At 41.2% G+C, this 26,803-nt stretch overlaps 1 long non-coding RNA gene across 1 annotated transcript; it reads left to right on the top strand.

Annotated features, from left to right (window-relative positions):
* The first annotated feature begins 22,129 nt into the window (after nucleotides 1–22,129).
* Nucleotides 22,130–24,691, top strand: LOC127306250 (uncharacterized). Its single transcript, XR_007854541.2, has 2 exons — nucleotides 22,130–24,244; nucleotides 24,508–24,691. It is a non-coding gene; the product is annotated as an uncharacterized lncRNA (long non-coding RNA).
* The last annotated feature ends 2,112 nt before the right edge of the window (nucleotides 24,692–26,803 follow it).

Raw genomic sequence — 26,803 nt, 5'->3', positions numbered from 1 at the left:
TCTCACAATACTCATCATATCATGTATGTGCATGGTCATGCCCTCTTTATTTGTCAATTGCCCAACTGTAATTTGTTCACCCAACATGCTTATTCTTATCGGAGAGACACCTCTAGTGACTTGTGGACCCCGGTCCATTCTTTTAATCGAATACAATCTACTGCAATACTTGTTCTACTGTTTTCTGCAAACAATCATCATCCACACTATACATCTAATCCTTTGTTACAGCAAGCCGGTGAGATTGACAACCTCACTGTCACGTTGGGGCAAAGTAATTTGGTTGTGTTGTGCAGGTTCCACATTGGCGCCGGAATCCCTGGTGTTGCGCCGCACTACACTCCGCCGCCATCAACCTTCAACGTGCTTCTTGACTCCTACTGGTTCGATAAACCTTGGTTTCTTACTGAGGGAAACTTACTGCTGTACGCATCACACCTTCCACTTGGGGTTCCTAACGGTCGCGTGCTGTACGCGTGTCAAGCTAAATTTCTGGCGCCGTTGCCGGGGAGATCAAGACACGCTGCAAGGGGAGTCTCCACTTCCAATCTCTTTACTTTGTTTTTGTCTTGCTTTATTTTATTTAGTACTTTGTTTGCTGCATTATATCAAAACACAAAAAAATTAGTTGCTAGTTTTACTTTACTTGCTATCTTGTTCGCTATATTAAAAACACAAAAAAATTAGTTACTTGCTTTATTTACTGTTGGAAAATGGGTACTCCTGAAAATACTAAGTTGTGTGACTTCACAACCACAAATAATAATGATTTCTTATGCACACCTATTGCTCCACCTGCTACTACAGCAGAATTCTTTGAAATTAAACCTGCTTTACTGAATCTTGTTATGAGAGAGCAATTTTCTGGTGTTAGTTCTGATGATGCTGCTGCCCATCTTAATAATTTTGTTGAATTATGTGAAATGCAAAAGTATAAGGATGTAGATGGTGACATTATAAAATTAAAATTGTTTCCTTTCTCATTAAGAGGAAGAGCTAAAGATTGGTTGCTATCTCTGCCTAAGAATAGTATTGATTCATGGACTAAATGCAAGGATGCTTTTATTGATAGATATTATCCTCCTGCTAAAATTATATCTTTGAGAAGTAGCATAATGAATTTTAAACAATTGGATAATGAGCATGTTGCACAAGCATGGGAAAGAATGAAATCTTTGGTTAAAAACTGCCCAACCCATGGACTGACTACTTGGATGATCATCCAAACCTTTTATGCAGGACTGAAGTTTTCTTCACGGAACCTATTGGATTCAGCTGGTGGAGGTACCTTTATGTCCATTACTCTAGGCGACACAACAAAGCTTCTTGATAATATGATGGTTAATTACTCTGAATGGCACACGGAAAGAGCTCCACAAGGTTAGAAGGTAAATTCTATTGAAGAAACCTCTTCCTTGAGTGATAAGATTGATGCTATTATGTCTATGCTTGTGAATGGTAGGACAAATATTGATCCTAATAATGTTCCGTTAGCTTCATTTGTTGCCCAAAAAGAACATGTTGATGTAAACTTCATTAAAAATAGTAATTACAATAACTCTAGGCCATATCCTGCTAATGGTAACTCTTATGGTAGATATGTTTCACCTAATGAGGAAAAGATGTTAGAAATTGAAAGATCTACTAAGAGATTTATGCAATCCCAATATGAGCAAAATAAATTGTTTACTAAAACTATGAATGAACAATCTACCTTGTTGAAAAATATAGGAAATCAACTTGAAAATCTGAATATGGAGATCTCTGGGTTGCAAACTAAACTTGCAAATGCTGAAAACCGAATCTCATACATGTCTGCATCACAATCTTCTTTAGTTAATAAAATGGCTGCTAAACCTGAGGATATTGATAATAAAATTGTTACTACAGCAAATGCCATCCAAGTTAGAATTAATGAGAATATAAGATTGATGGCCGAATTGCGTGCTAGGTGGGAAAAGAAGAAAATGCTAAAGAAGATAATATAGCTAAAGTTTGGACTGTTACCACCACTAGTAATGCTAATGCTTCACATGTTGCTGCACCTCCTACTATTAATAGTAAAATAATTGGTGTTGGCAATGTTTCCACTTCAAATGCAAAGCGTGAAAAACTGCCTGAAACTGCTAAAACTGCTGAAACTGCCTGTGATAAAACTGCTGAATTTTTTCCAACATTGGGGACAATGATCCCATTGCTTTAGATCATAATGGTTTAGATTTTGATGATTGTAACATCTCTGAAGTTATAAAGTTCTTACAAAAACTTGCTAAGAGTCCTAATGCTAGTGCTATAAATTTGACTTTCACAAAACATATTACAAAAGCTCTCATAAAAGCTAGAGAAGAGAAATTAAATCGTGAAGCTTCTATTCCTAGGAAGTTAGAGGATGGTTGGGAGCCCATCATTAAGATGAAGGTCAATGACTTTGATTGTAATGCTTTATGTGATCTTGGTGCAAGTATTTCCGTTATGCCTAGAAAAATCTATAATATGCTTGACTTGCCACCATTGAAAAATTGTTATTTGGATGTTAATCTTGCTGATAATTCTACAAAGAAACCTTTGGGGAGAGTTGATAATGTTCGCATTACTGTTAACAATAACCTTGTCCCCGTTGATTTTGTTTTCTTGGATATTGAATGCAATGCATCTTGTCCCATTATATTGGGAAGACCTTTTCTTCGAACTGTTGGTGCTATTATTGATATGAAGGAAGGTAATATTAAATATCAATTTCCTCTCAAGAAAGGTATGGAACACTTCCCTAGAAAGAGAATGAAGTTACCTTTTTATTCTATCATTAGAACAAATTATGATGTTGATGCTTCGTCTCTTGATAATACTTGATACACACTTTCTGCGCCTCGCTGAAAGGCGTTAAAGAAAAGCGCTTATGGGAGACAACCCATGATTTTACTTCTTCACTTTTGTTTTATATTTTAGTCTTGGAAGTTGTTACTACTGTAGCAACCTCTCCTTATCTTAATTTTGTTGCATTGTTGTGCCAAGTAAAGTCTTTGATAGTAAGGTTCATACTAGATTTGGATTACTGCGCAGAAACAGATTTCTTGCTGTCACGAATTTGAGCAGTATTCTCTGTAGGTAACTCAGAAAAATCTGCCAATTTACGTGAGTGATCCCCAGATATGTACGAAACTTTCATTAAATTTGAGAATTTTCATCTGAGCAAGTCTGGTGCATCTAAAATATTCGTCTTTACGGACTGTTCTGTTTTGACAGATTCTGCCTTTTATTTCGCATTGCCTGTTTTGCTATGCTTGATGGATTTCTTTATTCCATTAACTTTCAGTAGCTTTGTGCAATGTCCAGAAGTGTTAAGAATGATTATGTCACCTCTGAACATGTGAATTTTTGATTATGCACTAACCCTCTAATGAGTTTGTTTTGAGTTTGGTGTGGAGGAAGTTTTCAAGGATCAAGAGAGGAGGATGATACAATATGATCAAGGAGAGTGAAAGCTCTAAGCTTGGGGATGCCCCCGTGGTTCATCCCTGCATATTTCAAGAAGACTCAAGCATCTAAGCTTGGGGATGCCCAAGGCATCCCCTTCTTCATCGACAAATTATCAGGTTCCTCTAGTGAAACTATATTTTTATTCCGTCACATCTTATGTGCTTTACTTGGAGCTTCTGTATGCTTTTGTTTTTGTTTGGTTTGAATAAAATTGGATCCTAGCATTCATTGTGTGGGAGAGAGACACGCTCCGCTGTTGCATATGAACACATATGTTCTTAGCTTTATTCTTAATGTTCATGGCGAAGGTTGAAACTGCTTCGTTAATTGTTATATGGTTGGAAACAGAAAATGCTACATGTGGTAATTGGTATAATGTCTTGAATAATTTGATACTTGGCAATTGCTATAGCTCATGTTTAAGCTCTTGCACCATATACTTTGCACCTATTAGTGAAGAAATACATAGAGCTTGCTGAAATTTGGTTTGCATGATTGGTCTCTCTAAAGTCTAGATATTTTCTAGTAAGGGTTTGAGCAACAAGGAGGACAGTGTAGAGTCTTATAATGCTTGCAATATGTTCTTATGTGAGTTTTGCTGTACCGGATCATACTTGTGTTTGCTTCAAATAGCCTTGCTAGCCTAAGCCTTGTATAGAGAGGGAATACTTCTCGTGCATCCAAATCCTTGAGCCAATAACTATGCCATTTGTGTCCACCATACCTACCTACTACATGGTATTTTCTGCCATTCCAAAGTAAATTGCTTGAGTGCTATCTTTAAACAATTCAAAATTTATCATCCCTTATTTGTGTCAATGTTTTATAGCTCATGAGGAAGTATGTGGTGTTTATCTTTCAATCTTGTTGGGCAACTTTCACCAATGGACTAGTGGCTTCATCCGCTTATCCAATAATTTTGCAAAAAGAGCTGGCAATGGGGTTTCCAGCCCCAATTAATTAACCTTCATAATTTTACAAAAAAATAGACACTCCTCCATGGTATGTGATTGTTGGACGGCACCCGAGGATTCGGTTAGCCATGGCTTGAGAAAGCAAAGGTGGGGAGGAGTGTCATCTAAATAAAACTAAAATAAAAAGGCACTCCTTCATGGTATGAGATTGTTGGCAGGCACCCGAGGATTCGGTTAGCCATGGTTTGTGAAAGCAAAGGTTGGAAGGAGTGTCACCCAAAAATAAAATAATCATGGGAGCCGCTCTTTGAAAGTCTGTCTGGCAAGGGGGTTAGAGTGCCCACTACCATTCGTTGACAACAACATACACCTCCCGAAACTTTACTTTTATGCTCTCTTTATGATTTCAAAACTTGAAAAACTCTAGCACATGATTTTATCCCTGCTTCCCTCTGCGAAGGGCCATTCTTTTACTTTTATGTTGAGTCAGTTTATCCATTTCCTTCCATCTTAGAAGCAAACACTTGTGTTAACTGTGCATTGATTCTTACATACTTGCATATTTGCATTCATCATATTGTAGGACAACGTTGCATAGAAAACAAAAATTTTCCTACCGCGAACACGCAATCCAAGCCAAGATGCAATCTAGAAGACGGTAGCAACGAGGGAGTATCGAGTCTCACCCTTGAAGAGATTCCAAAGCCTACAAGATGAGGCTCTTGTTGCTGCGGTAGACGTTCACTTGCCGCTTGCAAAAGCGCGTAGAAGATCTTGATCACGATCGCTTCCGGTGCCACGAACGGGCAGCACCTCCGTACTCGGTCACACGTTCGGTTGTTGATGAAGACGACGTCCACCTCCCGTTCCAGCGGGCAGCGGAAGTAGTAGCTCCTCTTGAATCCGACAGCACGACGGCGTGGTGTCGGTGGCGGTGGAGAACTCCGGCGGAGCTTCGCTAAAGCTACGCGGGAGATATGGAGGAGAGGGGGGCGGCTAGGGTTTGGGAGGGGGTGGCCGGCCACTTCAATGGGGCGGCCAGCTTGTGGTCTTAGGGTGGCCGGCCCCTCCCTTGGCCCCTCATTATATAGGTGGAACCCCAAGTGTTGGTCTCCAAGTCTTCGAATAAGACCCGAAACCAAAACCTTCCATATGAAAAGGAAACCTACCTAGGGTGGGAATCCCACTTGGGGTGGGATTCCCCCCTTCCATATGGGGTGTGGCCGGCCCCCTAAGGGGGAGTCCACTTGGGACTCCTCCCCCACTAGGGTTGGCCGGCCATGGAGGTGGAGTCCCACCTGGACTCCACCTTCCTTGGTGGTTTCTTCCGGACTTTTCTAGAACCTTCTAGAACCTTCCATAGAACCTTCCGCATCATTTTAATTCACATAAAATGACATCCTATATATGAATCTTATTCTCCGGACCATTCCGGAACTCCTCGTGATGTCCGGGATCTCATCCGGGACTCCGAACAAATATTCGAACTCCATTCCATATTCAAGTTCTACCATTTCAACATCCAACTTTAAGTGTGTCACCCTACGGTTCGTGAACTATGCGGACATGGTTGAGTACTCACTCCGACCAACAACCAATAGCGGGATCTGGATATCCATAATGGCTCCCACATATTCAACGATGACTTTAGTGATCGAATGAACCATTCACATATAATACCAATTCTCTTTGTCACGCGATATTTTACTTGTCCGAGGTTTGATCTTCGGTATCACTCTATACCTTGTTCAACCTCGTCTCCTGACAAGTACTCTTTACTCGTACCGTGGTATGTGGTCTCTTATGAACTCATTCATATGCTTGCAAGACATTAGACGACATTCCACCGAGAGGGCCCAGAGTATATCTATCCGTCATCGGGATGGACAAATCCCACTGTTGATCCATATGCTTCAACTCATACTTTCCGGATACTTAATCCCACCTTTATAACCACCCATTTACGCAGTGGCGTTTGGTGTAATCAAAGTACCTTTCCGGTATAAGTGATTTACATGATCTCATGGTCATAAGGACTAGGTAACTATGTATCGAAAGCTTATAGCAAATAACTTAATGACGAGATCTTATGCTACGCTTAATTGGGTGTGTCCATTACATCATTCATACAATGATATAACCTTGTTATTAATAACATCCAATGTTCATGATTATGAAACTAATCATCCATTAATCAACAAGCTAGTTAAGAGGCATACTAGGGACTTCTTTGTTTGTCTACATATCACACATGTACTAATGTTTCGGTTAATACAATTATAGCATGACATATAAACATTTATCATAAACATAAAGATATAAATAATAACCACTTTATTATTGCCTCTAGGGCATATCTCCTTCAGTCTCCCACTTGCACTAGAGTCAATAATCTAGATTACATTGTAATATACCTAACACCCATGGCATTCTGGTGTTGGTCATGCTTTGCCCTAGGGAGAGCTTTAGTCAACGGATCTGCTACATTCAGATCGGTGTGTACTTTGCAAATCTTTACTTCTCCATCTTCGATGTATTCGCGAATCGAGTGGTAACGCAGCTTGATATGCTTCGGTCTCTTGTGTGACCTTGGCTCTTGTGCATTGGCGATGGCACCCATGTTATCACAAAGAAATGATTAATGGGTCCAATGCACTAGGAACCACACCGAGCTCTACAATGAACCTCTTCATCCATACCGCTTCGATGAAGCCTCCGAAGCCGCTATGTACTCTGATTCTGTTGAAGACTTCGCCACCGTGCACCGCTGAGCTTGCCCAGCTTACTGCAGCACCATTCAATATAAACACGTACCTGCATCGTGACTTAGAGTCATCGGGATCGGTGTTCCAACTTGCATCGGTGTAACCACTTACAACGAGCTCTTGGTCACCTCCATAACAAAGAAACATATCCTTAGTTCTTTTCAAGTACTTCAGGATATTCTTGACCGCTGTCCGGTGTTCCATTCCCGGATCACTTTGATATCTCGCTAGTCAAACTAACAAGCATGTGCTATATCCGGTCTAGTACATAGCATGGCATACATGATAGATCCTACTGCTGAGGCATAGGGGATATTACTCATCCTTTCTCTTTCTTCTGCTGTAACCGGTCCTTGAGTCTTACTCAAGACCTTGCCTGGTAACATAGGTAAGAACCCTTTCTTACTTTCGTCCATTCTAAACTTCTTTAGAATCTTGTCCAGATACGTACTCTGTGATAGCCCTATTAGGCGTCTTGATCTATCTCTATAAATCTTGATGCCTAATATATACGATGCTTCACCAAGGTCTTTCATTGAAAAACTATTATTCAAATAACCTTTTACACTGCTTAATAGTTCTATATCATTCCCGATCAATAATATGTCATCTACATATAATATCAGGAATGCTACAGAGCTCCCACTCACTTTCTTGTAAATACAGGCCTCTCCATGACACTGTATAAACCCTAAGTCTTTGATCACCTTATCAAAGCGTCGGTTCCAACTTCTTGATGCTTGCTTCAGTCCATAGATTGAACGCTGAAGTTTGCATACTTTGTCAGCATTTTTAGGATCGACAAAACCTTTGGGTTGTACCATATACAACTCTTCCTCAATGTCTCCATTAAGGAACGCCGTTTTGACATCCATCTGCCAAATCTCATAATCGAAAAATGCAGCTATTGCTAACAAAATCCTCACAGATTTTAGCTTCGCTACAGGTGAGAAAGTCTCATCGTAGTCAACTCCTTGAATTTGTCGGAAACCCTTTGCGACAAGTCGAGCTTTATAGACAGAATATTACCATCGGCATCTGTTTTTCTCTTGAAGATCCATTTATTCTCGACAGCCTTTCGGCTATCGTAAGTCTACCAAAGTCCATACTTTGTTATCATACATGGATCCCATTTCGGATTTCATGGCTTCTTGCCATTTGTTGGAATCTGGGCTCATCATCGCTTCTTCAGATGTCGCAGGGTCCTCATCATTGTTATCCACAATCATGACCTTTAGACAAGGATCATACCAATCGAGTGGTACGTTCCCTTGTCGATCTGCGAGGTTCAGATAGTTTCCTCGTTCGAAGTTTCATGATCATTATCATTAGCTTCCTCTATTGCCGGTGTAGGCGATACAGTGTACAACTTCATACTGCGCTACTCGATCAAGGAGTATAGATTCATCAATCTCATCGAAGTTCTACTTTTCTTCCAGTCACTTCTTTAGTGAGAAATTCTTTCTCAAGAAAGGTTCCGTTCTTAGCAACAAAGATTTTGCCTTCGGATTTGTGATAGAAAGTATACCCTATAGTTTCCTTAGGGTATCCTATGAAGATGCATTTTTCCGCTTTGGGTTCTAGCTTGTCCGGTTGTAACTTCTTTACATAGGCTTCACAACCCCAAACTTTCAGGAACGACAGCTTAGGTTTCTTATTAAACCATAATTCATACGGTGTCGTTTCTACGGATTTTGATGGTGCTCTATTTAAAGTGAATGCAGCTGTCTCTAATGCATAACTCCAAAATGATAACGGCAAATCAGTAAGAGACATCATAGAACGAACCATATCTAAGAGAGTTCGATTACGACGTTCGGACACACCATTACGTTGAGGTGTTCCCGGCGGTGTCAATTGTGAAAGTATTCCGCATTTCTTTAAATGCATGCCAAACTCATAACTCAGATATTCACCTCCACGATCAGATCGTAGAAATTTAATCTTCTTGTTACGTTGATTTTCTACTTCACTTTGGAATTCCTTAAACTTCTCGAAAGTTTCGGATTTATGTTTCATGAAATAGATATACCCATATCTACTCAGATCATCTGTGAAGGTTAGAACATAACGATAACCACCGCGCGATGCTACGCTCATTGGTCCACACACATCGGTATGTATGATTTCCAATAAGTCAGTAGCTCGCTCCATCATACCAGAAAATGGAGTCTTTGTCATTTTTCCCATTAGACATGCTTCGCATCTATCAAGTGACTCAAAGTCAAGTGATTCAAGTAATCCATCGCATGGAGTTTCTTCATGCGTTTCACTCCAATATGACCAAGACGATAAGTGCCACATATAAGTAGAATTATCATTCAATTTAATTCGCTTAGCATCAATGTTATGTATATGCGTATCACTACTATCGAGATCTAACGAGAAATAAGCCATTCTTTTGTGGTGCTCGACCATAAAAGATATTATTCATAAAAATAGAACAACCATTATTCTCAGACTTGAATGAATAACCGTCTTGCATTAAACAAGATCCAGATATAATGTTCATGCTCAACGCGGGTACAAAATAACAATTATTTAGGCTTAAAACTAATCCCAAAGGTAGATGTAGAGGAAGTGTGCTGACAGCGATCACATCGACTTTGGATCCATTTCCAACGCGCATCGTCACTTCATCTTTCAGTAGTCTTCGTTTATTCTTTAGTTCCTGTTTCGAGTTACAAATATGAGCAACCGAACCAGTATCAAATACCCAGGTACTAGAACGAGAACCGTGAGATAAACATCTATAACATGTATATCAGATATACCTTCTTTCTTCTTCTTGACAAGGCCGCTCTTGAGATCAAATCGAGATACTTGGAGCAATTACGCTTCCAGTGTCCCTTCTCCTTGCGATAATAGCACTCAGCATCGAGGCTTAGGGCCGTTCTTAGGTTTCATAGGAGGCGTGGCAGCTTTCTTGCCACCCTTCTTGAATTTTCCCTTAGACTTGCCCTGTTTCTTGAAACTGGTGGTCTTGTTGACCATCAACACTTGGTGCTCTTTCTTGATCTCAATCTCAGCAGCTTTTAGCATGCCAAAGAGTTCAGGTAACTCCTTGTTCATGTTCTGCATATTGTAGTTCATCACAAAGTTCTTGTAACTTGGTGGCAGTGATTGAAGGACACGATTAATCCCGATCTGTTAGGAATCACTATTCCCAAGTCATCGAGTTTCTTCGCATGCCCGGTCATGGCGAGCATGTGCTCACTAACGGAGCTGCCTTCTTCCATCATACAGCTGAAGAAATGTTTCGATGCTTCATAGCATTCCACGGCCGCATGAGTCTCGAATATAGCTTTCAGCTCATTCATCAACTCACGAGGATCGTGGTGCTCAAAACGTTTTTGAAGATCGGATTCCAGACTGCACAGGATGGCACACTGAACTTGAGAGTACCGAGTTTTCCGAGTCTCGTAAATAGCTTTTACTTCATCGGTTTCAGTTTCTGCAGGAGGGTCACCTAGCGGTGCATCAAGCACATATTGCAGATTTCCGCCAGAGAGGAAGATCCTCACATGACGGAACCAGTCGGTGAAGTTGCTACCGTTGCTCTTAAGTTTTTCTTTCTCTAGGAACTGGTTAAAATTGATTTGGGATGCCATCTCTACAACATATATTTGCAAAAGTTTAGACTAAGTTTATGACAAATTGAGTTCAAATTTTAATTCAACATAATTAAAAATCTAGGTGAACTCCCACTCAAAACAATATCCCTCGCATTGTCTTAGTGATCACACGAACCAAATCCACCGCACCTATGTCCGATCATCACGAGACAAGGTGTGATTTCAATGGCGAACACTCAAAGTGTTCATCATATCAACCATATGATTCATGCTCTACCTTTCGGTATCACGTGTTCCGAGACCATGTCTGTACATGCTAGGCTCGTCAAGGCCACCTTAGTATCCGCATGTGCAAAACTGTCTTGCACCCGTTGTATGCACTTGTTGATTCTATCACACCCGATCATCACGAGATGCTTCGAAACGACAAGTCTTGGCAATGGTGCTACTAAGGATGAACACTTTATTATCTTGATATTTTAGTGAGGGATCATCTTATAATGCTACCGTCGCGATCTAAGCAAAATAAGTTGCATAAAAGGATTAACATCACATGCAGTTCATATGTGATATGATATGGCCCTTTTGTCTTTGCGCCTTTGATCTTCATCTCCAAAGCACGGACATGATCTCCATCATCTTCAGGCATGATCTCCATCATCGTCGGCGTAGCGTCAAGGTCAATAGCGCCGTCTTCATGATTGTCCTCCATGTAGCAACTATTACAACTACTTTGAAATACTACTCAACATGAAATTTAAAGACAACCATAAGGCTCCTGCCGGTTGCCACAATACAATAATGATCATCTCATACATATTCATCATCACATTATGGCCATATCACATCACCAAACCCTGCAAAAACAAGTTAGACGTCTCTAATTTGGTTTGCATATTTTACGTGGTTTAGGGTTTTTGAGAGATATCTAATCTACCTACGAACATGAACCACAACGTTGATACTAATGTTTTCAATAGAAGAGTAAATTGAATCTTCACTATAGTAGGAGAGACAGACACCCGCAAAGCCTCTTATGCAATACAAGTTGCATGTCGAACGAGGAACAAGTCTCATGAACGCGGTCATGTAAAGTTAGTCCGAGCCGCTTCATCCCACTATGCCACGAAGATGCAAAGTACTCAAACTAAAGATAACAAGAGCATCAACGCCCACAAACCATTGTGTTCTACTCGTGCAACCATCTATGCATAGACACGGCTCTGATACCACTGTAGGATAACGTTGCATAGAAAACAAAAAATTTCCTACCGCGAACACGCAATCCAAGCCAAGATGCAATCTAGAAGACGGTAGCAACGAGGGGGTATCGAGTCTCACCCTTGAAGAGATTCCAAAGCCTACAAGATGAGGCTCTTGTTGCTGCGGTAGACGTTCACTTGCCGCTTGCAAAAGCGCGTAGAAGATCTTGATCACGATCGCTTCCGGCGCCACGAACGGGCAGCACCTCCGTACTCGATCACACGTTCGGTTGTTGATGAAGACGACGTCCACCTCCCGTTCCAGTGGGCAGCGGAAGTAGTAGCTCCTCTTGAATCCGACAGCACGACGGCATGGTGTCGGTGGCGGTGGAGAACTCCGGCGGAGCTTCGCTAAAGCTACGCGGGAGATATGGAGGAGAGGGGGGCGGCTAGGGTTTGGGAGGGGGTGGCCGGCCACTTCAATGGGGCGGCCAGCTTGTGGTCTTAGGGTGGCCGGCCCCCTCCCTTGGCCCCTCATTATATAGGTGGAACCCCAAGTGTTGGTCTCCAAGTCTTCGAATAAGACCCGAAACCAAAACCTTCCATATGAAAAGGAAACCTACCTAGGGTGGGAATCCCACTTGGGGTGGGATTCCCCCCTTCCATATGGGGGGGTGGCCGGCCCCCTAAGGGGGAGTCCACTTGGGACTCCTCCCCCACTAGGGTTGGCCGGCCATGGAGGTGGAGTCCCACCTGGACTCCACCTTCCTTGGTGGTTTCTTCCGGACTTTTCTAGAACCTTCTAGAACCTTCCATAGAACCTTCCGCATCATTTTAATTCACATAAAATGACATCCTATATATGAATCTTATTCTCCGGACCATTCCGGAACTCCTCGTGATGTTCGGGATCTCATCCGGGACTCCGAACAAATATTCGAACTCCATTCCATATTCAAGTTCTACCATTTCAACATCCAACTTTAAGTGTGTCACCCTACGGTTCGTGAACTATGCGGACATGGTTGAGTACTCACTCCGACCAATAACCAATAGCGGGATCTAGATATCCATAATGGCTCCCACATATTTAATGATGACTTTAGTGATCGAATGAACCATTCACATATAATACCAATTCTCTTTGTCACGCGATATTTTACTTGTCCGAGGTTTGATCTTCGGTATCACTCTATACCTTGTTCAACCTCGTCTCCTGACAAGTACTCTTTACTCGTACCGTGGTATGTGGTCTCTTATGAACTCATTCATATGCTTGCAAGACATTAGACGACATTCCACCGAGAGGGCCCAGAGTATATCTATCCGTCATCGGGATGGACAAATCCCACTGTTGATCCATATGCTTCAACTCATACTTTCCGGATACTTAATCCCACCTTTATAACCACCCATTTACGCAGTGGCGTTTGGTGTAATCAAAGTACCTTTCCGGTATAAGTGATTTACATGATCTCATGGTCATAAGGACTAGGTAACTATGTATCAAAAGCTTATAGCAAATAACTTAATGACGAGATCTTATGCTACGCTTAATTGGGTGTGTCCATTACATCATTCATACAATGATATAACCTTGTTATTAATAACATCCAATGTTCATGATTATGAAACTAATCATCCATTAATCAACAAGCTAGTTAAGAGGCATACTAGGGACTTCTTTGTTTGTCTACATATCACACATGTACTAATGTTTCGGTTAATACAATTATAGCATGACATATAAACATTTATCATAAACATAAAGATATAAATAATAACCACTTTATTATTGCCTCTAGGGCATATCTCCTTCACATATTACTTTATGTTGACAACTATCCATGAGATATACATGTTACAAGTTGAAAGCAACCGCTGAAACTTATATCTTCCTTTGTGTTGCTTCAATGCCTTTACTTTGAATCTATTGCTTTATGAGTTAACTCTTATGCAAGACTTATTGATGCATGTCTCGAAAGTACTATTCATGAAAAGTCTTTGCTATATGATTCAGTTCTTTAACCATTGTCTTTACCATTGCTTCGGATCGCTGCATTCATTACATATGCTTACAATAGTATTGATCAAGATTATGATAGCATGTCACTTCAGAAATTATCTTTGTTATCGTTTACCTACTCGGGGACGAGTAGGAACTAAGCTTGGGGATGCTGATACGTCTCCAACGAATCGATAATTTCTTATGTTCCATGCTACTTTTATGATGATACTCACATGTTTTATACATACTTTATGTCATATTTATGCATTTTCCGGCACTAACCTATTAACAAGATGCCGAAGAGCCAGTTGCTATTTTCTGCTATTTTTCGTTTCAGAAATCCTAGTAAGGAAGTTTTCTCGGAATTGGACGAAATCAACGCCCAGGTTCTTATTTTTCCACGAAGCTTCCAGAAGTCCGAAAGGGGAACGAAGTGGGGCGACGAGGCGGCGACACGCCAGGACGGCGCGGCCCAGGCCCTGGCCGCGCGGCCCTAGCGTGTGGGCCCCTCGTGACGCCCCCTGACCTACCCTTCCGCCTACATATAGCCTTCGTCGAGAATACCCCAGTACCGAGAGCCACGATACGGAAAACCTTCCAGAGACGCCGCCGCCGCCAATCCCATCTCGAGGGATTCAGGAGATCGCCTCCGGCACCCTGCCGGAGAGGGGAATCATCTCCCGGAGGACTCTTCATCGCCATGATCGCCTCCGGATTGATGTGTGAGTAGTTCACCCCTGGACTATGGGTCCATAGCAGTAGCTAGATGGTTGTCTTCTCCTCATTGTGCTATCATTGTCGGATCTTGTGAGCTGCCTAACATGATCAAGATCATCTATCTGTAATGCTACATGTTGCGTTTGTTGGGATCCGATGAATATGGAATACTATGTTATGTTGATTATCAATCTATCATATATGTGTTGTTTATGATCTTGCATGCTCTCCGTTATTAGTAGAGGCTCTGGCCAAGTCGTTACTTGTAACTCCAAGAGGGAGTATTTATGCTCGATAGTGGGTTCATGCCTCCATTAAATCTGGGACAGTGACATAAAGTTCTAAGGTTGTGGATGTGTTGTTGCCACTAGGGATAAAACATCAATACTATGTCTAAGGATATTTGTGTTGATTACATTACGCACCATACTTAATGCAATTGTCTGTTGTTTGCAACTTAATACTGGAAGGGGTGCGGACGCTAACCTGAAGGTGGACTTTTTAGGCATAGATGCATGCTGGATAGCGGTCTATGTACTTTGTCGTAATGCCCAATTAAATCTCACACTACTCATCATAATATGTATGTGCATTGTCATGCCATCTTTATTTGTCAATTGCCCAACTGTAATTTGTTCACCCAACATGCTATTTCTTATCGGAGAGACACCACTAGTGAACTGTGGACCCCGGTCCATTATTTACATTGAATACAATCTACTGCAATACTCGTTCTTACTGTTCTCTGCAAACATCATCATCCACACTATACATCTAATACTTTGTTACAGCAAGCCGGTGAGATTGACAATCTCACTGTTAAGTTGGGGCAAAGTATTTTGGTTGTGTTGTGCAGGTTCCACGTTGGCGCCGGAATCCCTGGTGTTGCGCCGCACTACACTCCGCCACCATCAACCTTCAACGTGCTTCTTGACTCCTACTGGTTCGATAACCTTGGTTTCTTTCTGAGGGAAAACTCGCCGCTGTACGCATCACACCTTCCTCTTGGGGTTCCCAACGGACGTGTGCTTTACCGTCACAAGCACTCAACTAAGTGTAACAATAACAACTAGAGCTAAGCAAGATAGGCACAAGATATATGTAGCACAAGTGATATCACGATATATGTACTTCAAGTACGATGGCTATCACAAGGAAAGAGAGCTCGGGTAAAGAATAATCGAGGCACGCAGAGACGAGGATGTATTCATGTGTTCCCTTCCATTGCAAGAAGGTACGTCACGTTTGGAGGAGTGGAGGTCCCACGAAGGATTCCCCAACGCCACGAAGGCTCACCCTATTTTCTGAGCCACACCCACGAAGGATAATGGCCCTTTCCTTATGGTTAGCTTTTCCTCCACTCCGGAGATGGCAAGCTCCACAACCACTTCACAAGCTCCACGAAGGAGAAGCTCGGGCCCCTTCACAATCTTCCACGAAGAGATCACCGGGACACCAACCAAGCCAACTAGGAGGGCTCCCTCCAAGAGTAACAAGCTCACGGTCTCTCACTCGAACTAATCGTGGTGGAGAGCTCAACACTATGCAATGATGCAAAGCAAGACCACTAGAGGTGTTCAAGTCCTTCACACTCAAATCCCACCCAAACAACGAATGCTAGGATGAGATTGGAGAGGAAGAACAATGGGGAAAGTCAACAAAAGACTCCAAGATCTAGATCCAAAGGGTTCCCCTCACTTAGAGGAGAAATTGATTGGTGGGGATTGTAGATCTAGATCTCCTCTCTCAAATCCTCAAGAAGGGCAAGAATCATGTGAGGAATCAAGAGGGGAAGCAAGTTCTTCAAATAGCAACAATGGAGGTGAAGAAGGGGAAGAACTAACTCAGCTCAAGGTGGAAGAAGGCTATTTATAGCAAGGGAGAGAAAATAACCGTTGGGGGAAAAAAGAACAGTTAAAATCGCAGGAAAAACAAGCTCAGCCGGTGCACAGGCCGGCTGACCGGATGCTGGGCCGAGGAGGCCGGCCAGCAGTCTGGCCCAGCTGGGGCACCGACCGGACGGGAGGGTGGGCCGCGCAGGAGGCCCGAAGGCAGAGCAGGCCACGCCTGGGAGGAGGAGGCCCAGCAGGGGCAACGCCCGGTCGGGCCGAGCCAACCACCGGGCATGGCTGGCGCCAGCCGGCACCTGGGCCGGACTGGGCCGGATGCGTCTCAGTAAGAGGCCCGGCTAGCATCAGTGCCAGCCCTGGCGCGGACCGGGTGGGCCGGCGGCTGGGCCGGTCAGGCCGGTTGGTTGGCTGGCCCTTCTCTTTCTTTTTCTTTTCTTTCTATTCCCCTTTTTCCTTTTTCTTTAATAACGAATGCTCCCGAACTCCGAATTGAATGAAACCAGTTTTGTTTGAAAGATAGCAACAAATACTATCCTATAGAAAGTGAAAACACAAGAATATGTAGGAGGGGATTTTATCATGAATATAAAAGGTAGAACCTTATATCATGAATAACCGGTAAAATCACCCAACCTTGAAAATGCCATAGAGGAGTCATACGAACTCCATTTTCGATGAACTTGGGCTTGTTGTAAAGCTAGAAACAAGCTCAAGAACCTCATACAGAGAAAAACCAAGAAGCAATAGGGATATGCAAAGTATGCAAAGGATTTAGCTCACTAAGACGATGTGATCAAGTTACCCAACCGAAAGCCCCTCTTGATAGTGCGGCTATCTATCTTATAATCCGGTCTCCCATCAACCACCTTGAGACCGGTAAAAGGAAAACCTATCAAGGCCATACCTTTGTCTTGCGCATCCCGCTTGATCTTGATGATAACTCTTCAAGCTCCACTCAAGCCGGAATGCCTCACTTGATCAATGTTGCTTCGTGAAGACTCACAAATGCTCCCCCATACACTATGATGGGAAAACTCCATTGATGCACATCTTCACATGTCCATTATCACCAAATGGACGTCAAGCTTCAAGCATGTGATCCACTTGAGATGCTCATCTTGAACTTGCCCAACTCAACCTTGTATCTTCTCATACTCTATCATAATATATTGAGGTGTATAAAGAATTCTTCACTTGGAATCAAGCTCTCAAGATCTTGATCATTCATTGCTTATTACATAAGATAGAGTATGGCTAATATTGAGTTCCACATAAGAACTCCATCTTCATTTCTTCTTCTTGATCACATCACATATATATCTTCAAATCGATGATCTTGATGCCAATACACAAGGTGTATCTTTATTCACTTGGCATCCATACTTGAATCCAACACATGGAATACAAGTAGTACTTATGGAATATTCCTTCATATAAATTTAATGAAAACATTAGTCCATAGGGGTTGTCATTAATTACCAAAACCATACATAGGGGCAATATACCCTTACATGTGTGCACTGTGTGGGTCTCTTAGGCTATATTTCACAGAATACTTATTCACCGAATTATTATTTGAGTTGGATGTCTCTATGAAATTGTGGTGTGTTAGTACTGCCCATGAATGCTCAAAGTGCAGCGTGGGGTGTTCATTAGTACTTGGGAATACATTTTTAAGGTTTGCTTTTGCATACCTACGCAGTGGATTATTGTTCGTTATCCAGCCGGGGAGTCTTTTAGAGTATTATAGTGAAGTGCTTATATTTATATTCCTTTATGATATCATTGTTGAGAGTGACCATTAGTCAAAGTATGATCCCTAGGCCTTGTTTCCAAACATCGAATCACCGTTTATTTACTATTTTACTGCATGTCTACTTGCAGCCATATTTATTTCAGATTGTTATTGCCACTCATATTCATCGATATCACTTGCATTTTGCTATCTTTTCGCCAAACTAGAGCACCTTTACATCTGATAAGTGTATTGGGTGTATTGGGGACACAAGAGACTTCTTATATCGTAATTGCAGGGTTGCTTGAGAGGGATATCTTTGACCTCTACCTTCCTGAGTTCGATAAACCTTGGGTGATCCACTTAAGGGAAACTTGCTACTGTTCTACAAACCTCTGCACTTGGAGGCCCAACAGTGTCTACAAGAATAGAAGCGTGCGTAGACATCAAGCTCTTTTCTGACGCTGTTGCCGGGGAGGTAAGGTAAAAGGTGGTCACATCCTCTGGCTACTAAGTCTTTTAGTTGCTGGTGAGTGCTCGAAGTTATTTCCTTTATTTTCTGCAATTACATCTTTTTATTTCTTGTTTTTATTTTTACTAGTTAGGCTTAATGGAAAACAACAACAAAATTAGAGAGCTTTATAGTATTTATCTTGAGTTAGGATATAAGGTGTTTGAAGAGAAAATTAAAAAACCTATGAAAGTTTACTTGCATGCTGGTAGCAATATTATTAGTATGAATTCTTTGAAAACCATTATTGATAATGCTATGAAAAAGTCTAAGCTTGGGGAAGCTAGTTTTTATAAAAATGATCTTTTTATTTCCCACCTTTTGAGGAGGAAAATTGCTATGATGATACTATGCCTCCAATATATGATGATTACAATGATGATTATGTTATTTTCAGTCCATCTACTATTGTGGATTAAGTTAACTAGATTACAATATGCCTCCTATATTTAATGATTATGGTGATGAGAATAATAATGATAGCTATTTTGTTGAATTTACTCCGACTACAATTAATAAGAATGACTATGCTTATGTTGGGAGTAGTAATTATTTTATGCACGTGGCTCATGATAACAATGTTTTATGTGATTGTTATATTGTTGAGTTTATTCATGATGCTACTGAAAGTTATTATGAGAGAGGAAAATATGGTTGTAGAAGTTTTCATGTTACTAAAAAACCTCTTTATATGCTGAAAGTTTTGAAGTTGCACTTGTTTTGTTTTCCTATGCTTGTTACTATGTGCTTCTTTGATTTATTTTTTATAAGATTACTATGCATAGAAAGTGGGTTAGACTTAAATATGTTTCATATTTGCTTCTTGATGCTCTCTTTTACTTTAATTTATATTTCTTATGTGAGCATCTTCTCAAATTACTGCGTCTAGCTGAAAGGCATTAAAGAAAAGAGCTTATGGGAGATAACCCATTGTTTTATTATAGTAATTTTTCTTTTTGTTGAGTCTTGGGAGGTATTAACTCTGTAATAACCTCTTCTTATCATTTTTATTTCGTTTTTGTGCCAAAAATAGCCTCTAATAGGAAGGAAGTAAGATTTGGAAAAGTTGCTGTCGTGAAAACAGATTCTGTGCTATTTCCATAAAAATTCTTAAAAATAGCTAGAGCGGAATTTTGAGCTGCCGTTTTATGCATATTCCCCAGGTTATTATCTAACTTTCGTTAGTTTACCACTTTTCGAGATAAGCAATAGAGAATTTTCAAAAATTTCGATCTTTACGTGCTGTTTTATTTTGACAGATTTCTGCACTATTTGCATTCTCCTCTTAAATCTCTTTCTTTTTGAGTTCTTTTGATCAGAGAACTATTTGAAAGGTTGCTATAGTAGCTTATGATTTAATAGATGTTTGATATGTGTTAGTAATGAACCCAAGTGAATTTGTTTATTTTCATTGTACTAATGCTGCTAATAGAGAATTGTGTGAAGTTTTGTATGAAAGAAGTTTTCAAGTGTTGGAAAAGAAGAATGATGTGATGAGATGAAGAATGGACAAAAGCTCAAGCTTGGGGATACCCCTGCATCCCAAGAAATATTCAAGAGGTACAAGCGTCAAAGCTTGGGATGCCCAAGGCATCCCCTCTTCATCAACAAAGCAACGGGTCATCTTTCTATGCGCTATATTTTTATTGCTTCATACACTATGTTTTGTTCTTGGAGCATCTTTATTTTTGTTTTTAGTTTAGTTTAGTTTTGTTTGCTGTAGCACATGGTTGCATCCTAGCATTCTTGTGTGTGAGAGAGACACGCTCCATTTTCATTGCATTGAACAATCTAGATTTCGCTCTTATTATTCTACGGGTGTTCTAGTTTGCTAGTACTGCGTTCAGCTCCTGTTCTTTCACTTAAATTTTGTTCAGAGCTCGTTAGTATTCTTTATTTGTGTATGATTAGCTCTCTGGTCCATATTGTATTTCATCTCTGAGAGCTATTTCAAATAAGTTGATTGGTGTTGGATACGAGTAAAATGTTTCAGGACTATAGTGATGCAAAAGGAAGCTTATCTAGACAGTGGCATAGACTTTGGCATGTCGTGTTGGATGTTATTCTTGTCATATGCTTAGTATTTATTGTTGTAGCATGACTTGTTTCAAATGGCTGAGACTGCATAATGTGTCATTGAAATAATCATGTGTTGTTTCTATCATAAAAATATAATATTGTGGTATTCTTCTTTGATGCTTTATTGGGTTGACTTGGCGCATTCTTATACCAGCTTATGACTATAACCAGACAACTAAAGCCTCTATGATCATTTAGTTTTTGACTTGTAATATCACTTTATAATTTGATTGATAATATTTTGTCGCTATGCATGATTATGGCCATTACTGATCTCTTAGTTGGTCGCTCCCAGTCTTTTGCTAGCTTTCACCTGTGCTGAGTATGTCTCTACTCGTGCATCCAACCACCATGAAACAAACTTTGACAACTGTGTCTACCATATCTACCTAGTAGCATTATTGTTATTCCAAGTATGTTCATCATGTTTTTATTTATCTTCCAAATTAAATTTTGGCATGAGAAAATTATTCAGTAAAGCTCTCACAAACTTGATGGCACATTTACTTTCTTGCACTTAGTAAATTTGATCATTGTGCCTATCTTATGAAGTGTATATGTTTGCAAATTGCGAGTTGGGAGTTAGTATCACTACAAGAAAACCCACCATTAAGCACGCATATCTTCCAACGAATTAAATACATGTTGCAACTTCTTTGGTAGATGCACATATAACTGTAGCAAACTACATTCGTTCACTTTTTTATTTTGAACAACAACTAGCGGTAAAAGCTCGCGAAGAAACCTTCGTTTGTAGAAGGAAATTTTCCATCGTGCGCAGGCTCCCGCCGCTTCTCATTTCCGTCGCGCGCCCAAAGAAATCAAAAGAGAAGGGAAAATCACGAGATCTGAACACTCCAATATTAGGCTCCCCTTCCGCCGCACTCATCATTTTCCCCATCGAGCGAAACCCTCTGCCGCGCGCCAACCCTCCTTACCAGGGGGAATTTTATTATTTGCCCCTCTTTACTTGGAACTTCTATGAATTGCCCTTCTTTACTTTGATCTTATTTTTTGCCCCTCTTTTCTTTGCCACTCTATCATTTGCCCTTTTAAGTTATTTTCTTTTCTTTTGATGATTTAGCAAAGAACAGCGAGACAAAACTGCCACTGGCTTGATGCGTTGCCTCCATCCGACCCTCATCGCCGCCACCATCCTCGCTAGCGACCACCTCCGGCCGCACGCCATCGCCACTTCGCAGGCCCGCGCGCGCCCCGCTGCCACGAACGCCGGCGCCGGGGCCGTCGTGCACGCCCTGCTGCCACGCAAGCCAGCGCCGCGGCGGTCACGCGCGCCCTGCCGCCCCGCATGTCCTCCCATCGCGCCGCCAAGCCGTGTCGCCGCCCTGCTCCACATCCTCGCGGACATCCTCGACACTGCTGCGCGACCCCGCGTGCTCACGTTCCAGCGTCGTCGCCTCTTGCCGCCATGGCTGCCCCCGACCTTCTCTGCCAGCCCGGACATTTCCAGCACGATCTCTGACGATGTTGCCCCGCCGTCTCCTGGGCTCCAGCTTCTCCTTGTACCACGCCTCCAGCTCCTCCTCCCTGCGAAATCCTTAGGCCCCAGCTGGTTAATTGGATCGGCCGCCGTCACGTGGCTCCTCTGTTCTGGAGAACGAGCGGATGGAGCAGAGCTCGATCTATCCAAGTCAAAACGTGTACCGGGGTGTTCTCGTCATAGTGTGTGGGACTGGTCAGTCAACGGGCAAATGATAAGAGTGATAAAGAAAAGAGGGGCAAAAAAATAAGATCAAAGTAAAGAAGGGCAATTCATAGAGGTACCAAGTAAAGAGGGGCAAATAATAAAATTTCCCCCTTACCAGGCCATCCGAAATCGCTCCCTCACTTCACCACGCGCGCAGCTCCGATCTGTGTTGTCTTTGCCAGAACAAAGCCCCGACGCGTTGATCCATGTGATCTAGTGATGCCATCGCCCTCATCCCCATCGAGTGACCCCGCATCGGCGATCTCGACGACCTCCAACTTGTCCATCAGCCTCGTCGATGAACTGCAGCGATCCTGCTCCCTGGATCACCCTATAGCAGATCCAACAATTTAGTTGGTATTTTATTTTGTTGTTCCTTCATCTTTCCCCACTTTATGCTGTCTCTGGTCAATGGAATTTGGGGAGCTCGGTGTGTGCAAACTGCCTTGGTACAGACGTACACTGGATGGGAATTGCTCTGATAAGTGTTATCTCTGATAAGTCATGTTTTAGATGTGGTTTCAGTCATTTACATTGGTATTACTCTATCTTTGGTTTCAGAGTGTTCCATGTTAACCTAGTATGCTCTGATCTTCAGAATTCAGATTATATATGCCTACTCCTAACTGAAATTTGAGTGCGATACTATCTAAATTAGTACTTCTAAACTATGTGCCCATATTCTGTACAACTTGTAGTACAAGTCCATTCTTTTGTTAATGTCCGTTGTTGTGCAATACATGTCCATTATCATTTGGCTATTTCAGGATAATGAGGCGTGTGAGCATAGGATCTAGCTAGGCAGCAGGATCTGTTGAGGTAGATTAAGAAAGAGATCAAGGAAGCTCAAGGTACAGAACTGTCTTATATGTGGCGCAGCTATCTAGCCAAGTTACTCCTAGATGTTATGAGGACATGCATGTTATTGATGCTATGTGGGATAACTAAGAAGAGAACATCTGTGAGTGATATGAACATTTTGGAATCTCTAATTATATGAACATGTACGTCTCTTTTATCTATTGCACTTTTCTGTAGCTATATCGTAAAATTGCAATGTAACTTCTGCATCATAGATGAGAAATGGCACTGCAGTTTTGTTTGCGATATTATGCTTTAATCCAGTATTTAATAAAAAAATCTATCATTTCTTAAAAATAACATGAAGCACGGTATCATTATATATTCCTTTTATTATGGCAGGACAAGTAGTAAACTGACTTCTGAGCAACATGTGATGTGTCCTTGTTATATTAGTTTGATATGCTCTCATCTTGACTCTCCTTTTCAGAAGGGGCAACTCATAAATAATTAAATATATGTGAGCAAGTGGGTAAGCTATAATGCTCCAAGATTTGTTCCAGATGTGTAATACTGGCCTGCTCTTGAGATATAAGTTAACTACACTGCTCGTGCCCACTGATAGTTTAGCTTTGCGGTATTGTGTCTGACCATTATATAGATCTAGTCAATTAAATGATTCTGATCTACTGTTAAATCAGTCCTTTCATATGTTTATCATAGTTATTTCTTCTTTCAGTATTTCCTATGTCTTTGATCTGTGTGGTACCGACTTGACATCTAGGTGCCATGGGCTGTTTTAAATGCAAGGGACAGCAAAGATTATCTTGCATGACTTAACTTTGGCATGCTACTGAACTGTTCGAAGAAATTCCAAGCAATATGTGGATGTGAATTTAAAGGTATCATAGACAAAGATGCATAGTATACACTTTGCTTTCATTTTTCAATAGACTACTTTATATGTACGCATATCTTGAAAAGAAATATGCAGATTAGTGCTTTGCACCGTGAAGATATCCCATGTTTTAGATATATTTATGTATTTTGATATTTTTGCATTGTGGGTACTAGAACAAGTAAACAAGTAGGTACTATAATTTCAAATACCCTTGCCTAATGTTTTTTCCACATATGTTCTAAAATGGAAACTTTCTTTTTTCAGGCCGAAAATATCAGCAAGAACCGTCACATTCAAATGTTACATTAGAGGACACCGGACGAGAAGGAATGTATATAGGATTAGATAGAGTATCATATTATGATCCAAGATTGTAAGATGTGTACTCTTAAGATAATTTTCATTTGTGGATGGTGATTTTAATTATAAATATATAAATGTTTCTGCATGCAATGTGGCCCCATTCTGCAATTTTTGTGTTGTCGTATACTCGTATGTATGCATTAAGTATATATATTCTCTTGATGAGAAAATAAATACTGCAATATCTGAAGCTACAAAGCCACCGAATTAAAAAAATTGTTTTGAAATAAATTATTCAATCCCCATATATTATGTACCAACGGATACTATAGTTGCTCGACCTCCGTTGCTACTTTGCTACGCTCTATCCAATGGTTACCAACGGACCTATATGCGTTGCATTATACCCTTGCAACGCCCAAAAACGCAACACATTTTTATTCGTTGGTAGAGACACTAGCAACGCCTATATTGGCATTTAGATACAGATAAATGCGTTGCTGTAGGGGGAGTCCTGTTGTAGTGCATAACCATGCTTTCATGGGGAACACTTTCTACATTGCACTTATATTTAGTTGATGGCATGTTCTTTTGTTTATGGATACCTAGCGGTGCGAAATAAAATGGAAACTTATAAGTCCATGGAGTTTGTATATGAGTTAGAGAAACGTATGGGCCGCTAATCTAAGCCATGGATCATTCATGGCGGAAATTTACATCTAGGCCATAGTGAGCATTCTATGAAGCATTAACAATAAAAAGCTATACCCACAGTAAATAAAAAATTGCTGAGGTGCTCACTATCTGTTTGTCTTGTCATTTTGGCATGGTATTGCTCCTACAAGAGTACCTCCATATCATCGGGCAAGAGATACCCCGTTGGCGTTTCTCAATGATACATGTATACTTATAAAATGACAAGAACTTATTTGGGACCTAACTTGAGTAGCATGAGGTTTAGGTACTCGTATTCAAGGGGCATGAGATTTTCAACTTGTGATTTGCAAGCATATAGCTCATTTTTGACTCATATTAACTTTAACCATTCAAGATGCTTATGATAGGGGCAATGAGAGCTCAAAACTAATAAGTACCATACTTTTTGGAAGGTTTATAAAACTTGTTTATCTTGTTTAATGTGCAAAGAGTCTCGCTTTTACTTTTATGTTGAGTCTGCATCTTCTTCTTTATGCACCAATTAAGAGAGCATAGTTGTCATTATTAGTGCAATGTGCATAGTCCGAAAATTATTATTGATTGATTCATGATTGTGCTATTGTTTGTTCTTAAATTACTTGTATCTAGTCACCCTCTGAACTTTGAAGGTGTCCTAGCATTTATGTTTTTCTATTCCATAAGGACATGTTGAGTACCACTTTGTTATGTTTACTTTCAATGCACTATTATTCATGATCCTTTGTTTGAGTTATTCTTCATGTTATAACATAGTTGCTAAGTTCAATTGAATTATATCTATCATACCTATGTTAGAGTACTTAGATCCCATCTCATAATGCTTTACATGCGTGATCAAGATTGTGTTGGCTTCATGTCACCTCAATTTTTTTTTGTTATCACTTACCGACTCGAGGACGAGCAGGAGTTAAGCTTAGGGATGTTGATACGTTGCAAACGTATCTATAATTTTTGATGATCCATGCTTGTTTTACAAAAAATGCTATATGTTTTGTTTACACTTCGTGGCACTTTTATACATTTTCCGGCACTAACCTATTGATAGGATGCCACAGTGCCAGTTCCCTGTTTTCTGCTGTTTTTCTATTTCAGAAAAGTTGTACAGGAAATGTTCTCGAAATTGGACGAAACAAAAGCCAAAGTTCCTATTTTTCCCGGAGCGAATACGAAGTCTAAAGGAGAGACGAAGGGGGGGGGGGGGCACAAGGTGGCCAAGCACCCCCTAGGAGCGGCCTGCTCCTGGCCCGCGCCTAGGGTAGGTCTGGGGCCACCAGGCCTCCACCGACCTCGCCCTTCCGCCTATATAAAGCTCCCGACGCAAAAACCCTAAATATACCAGCCTCTGCCCACGAAAAGTTTCGTAGCTCCACCGCCATCGTAGAAAAGATTCGGGGGACAGAAGTCTCTGTTCCGGCACCCTGCCGGGACGGGGAATTGCCCCCGGAGCCAACTCCATCGACTCCACCTCCATCTCCATCGCCGTTGCTGACTCCCATCACGAGGAGGGAGTAGTTCTCCCTCAGGGCTGAGGGCTCTACCAGTAGCTATGTGGTATGTCTCT

The sequence above is a fragment of the Lolium perenne genome, chromosome 6 (assembly GCF_019359855.2).
Source record: "Lolium perenne isolate Kyuss_39 chromosome 6, Kyuss_2.0, whole genome shotgun sequence".
NCBI lineage: Eukaryota > Viridiplantae > Streptophyta > Magnoliopsida > Poales > Poaceae > Lolium > Lolium perenne.
Note: the sequence above shows the minus strand (reverse complement) of the source record. Positions and strands in the feature narration are given on the sequence as shown.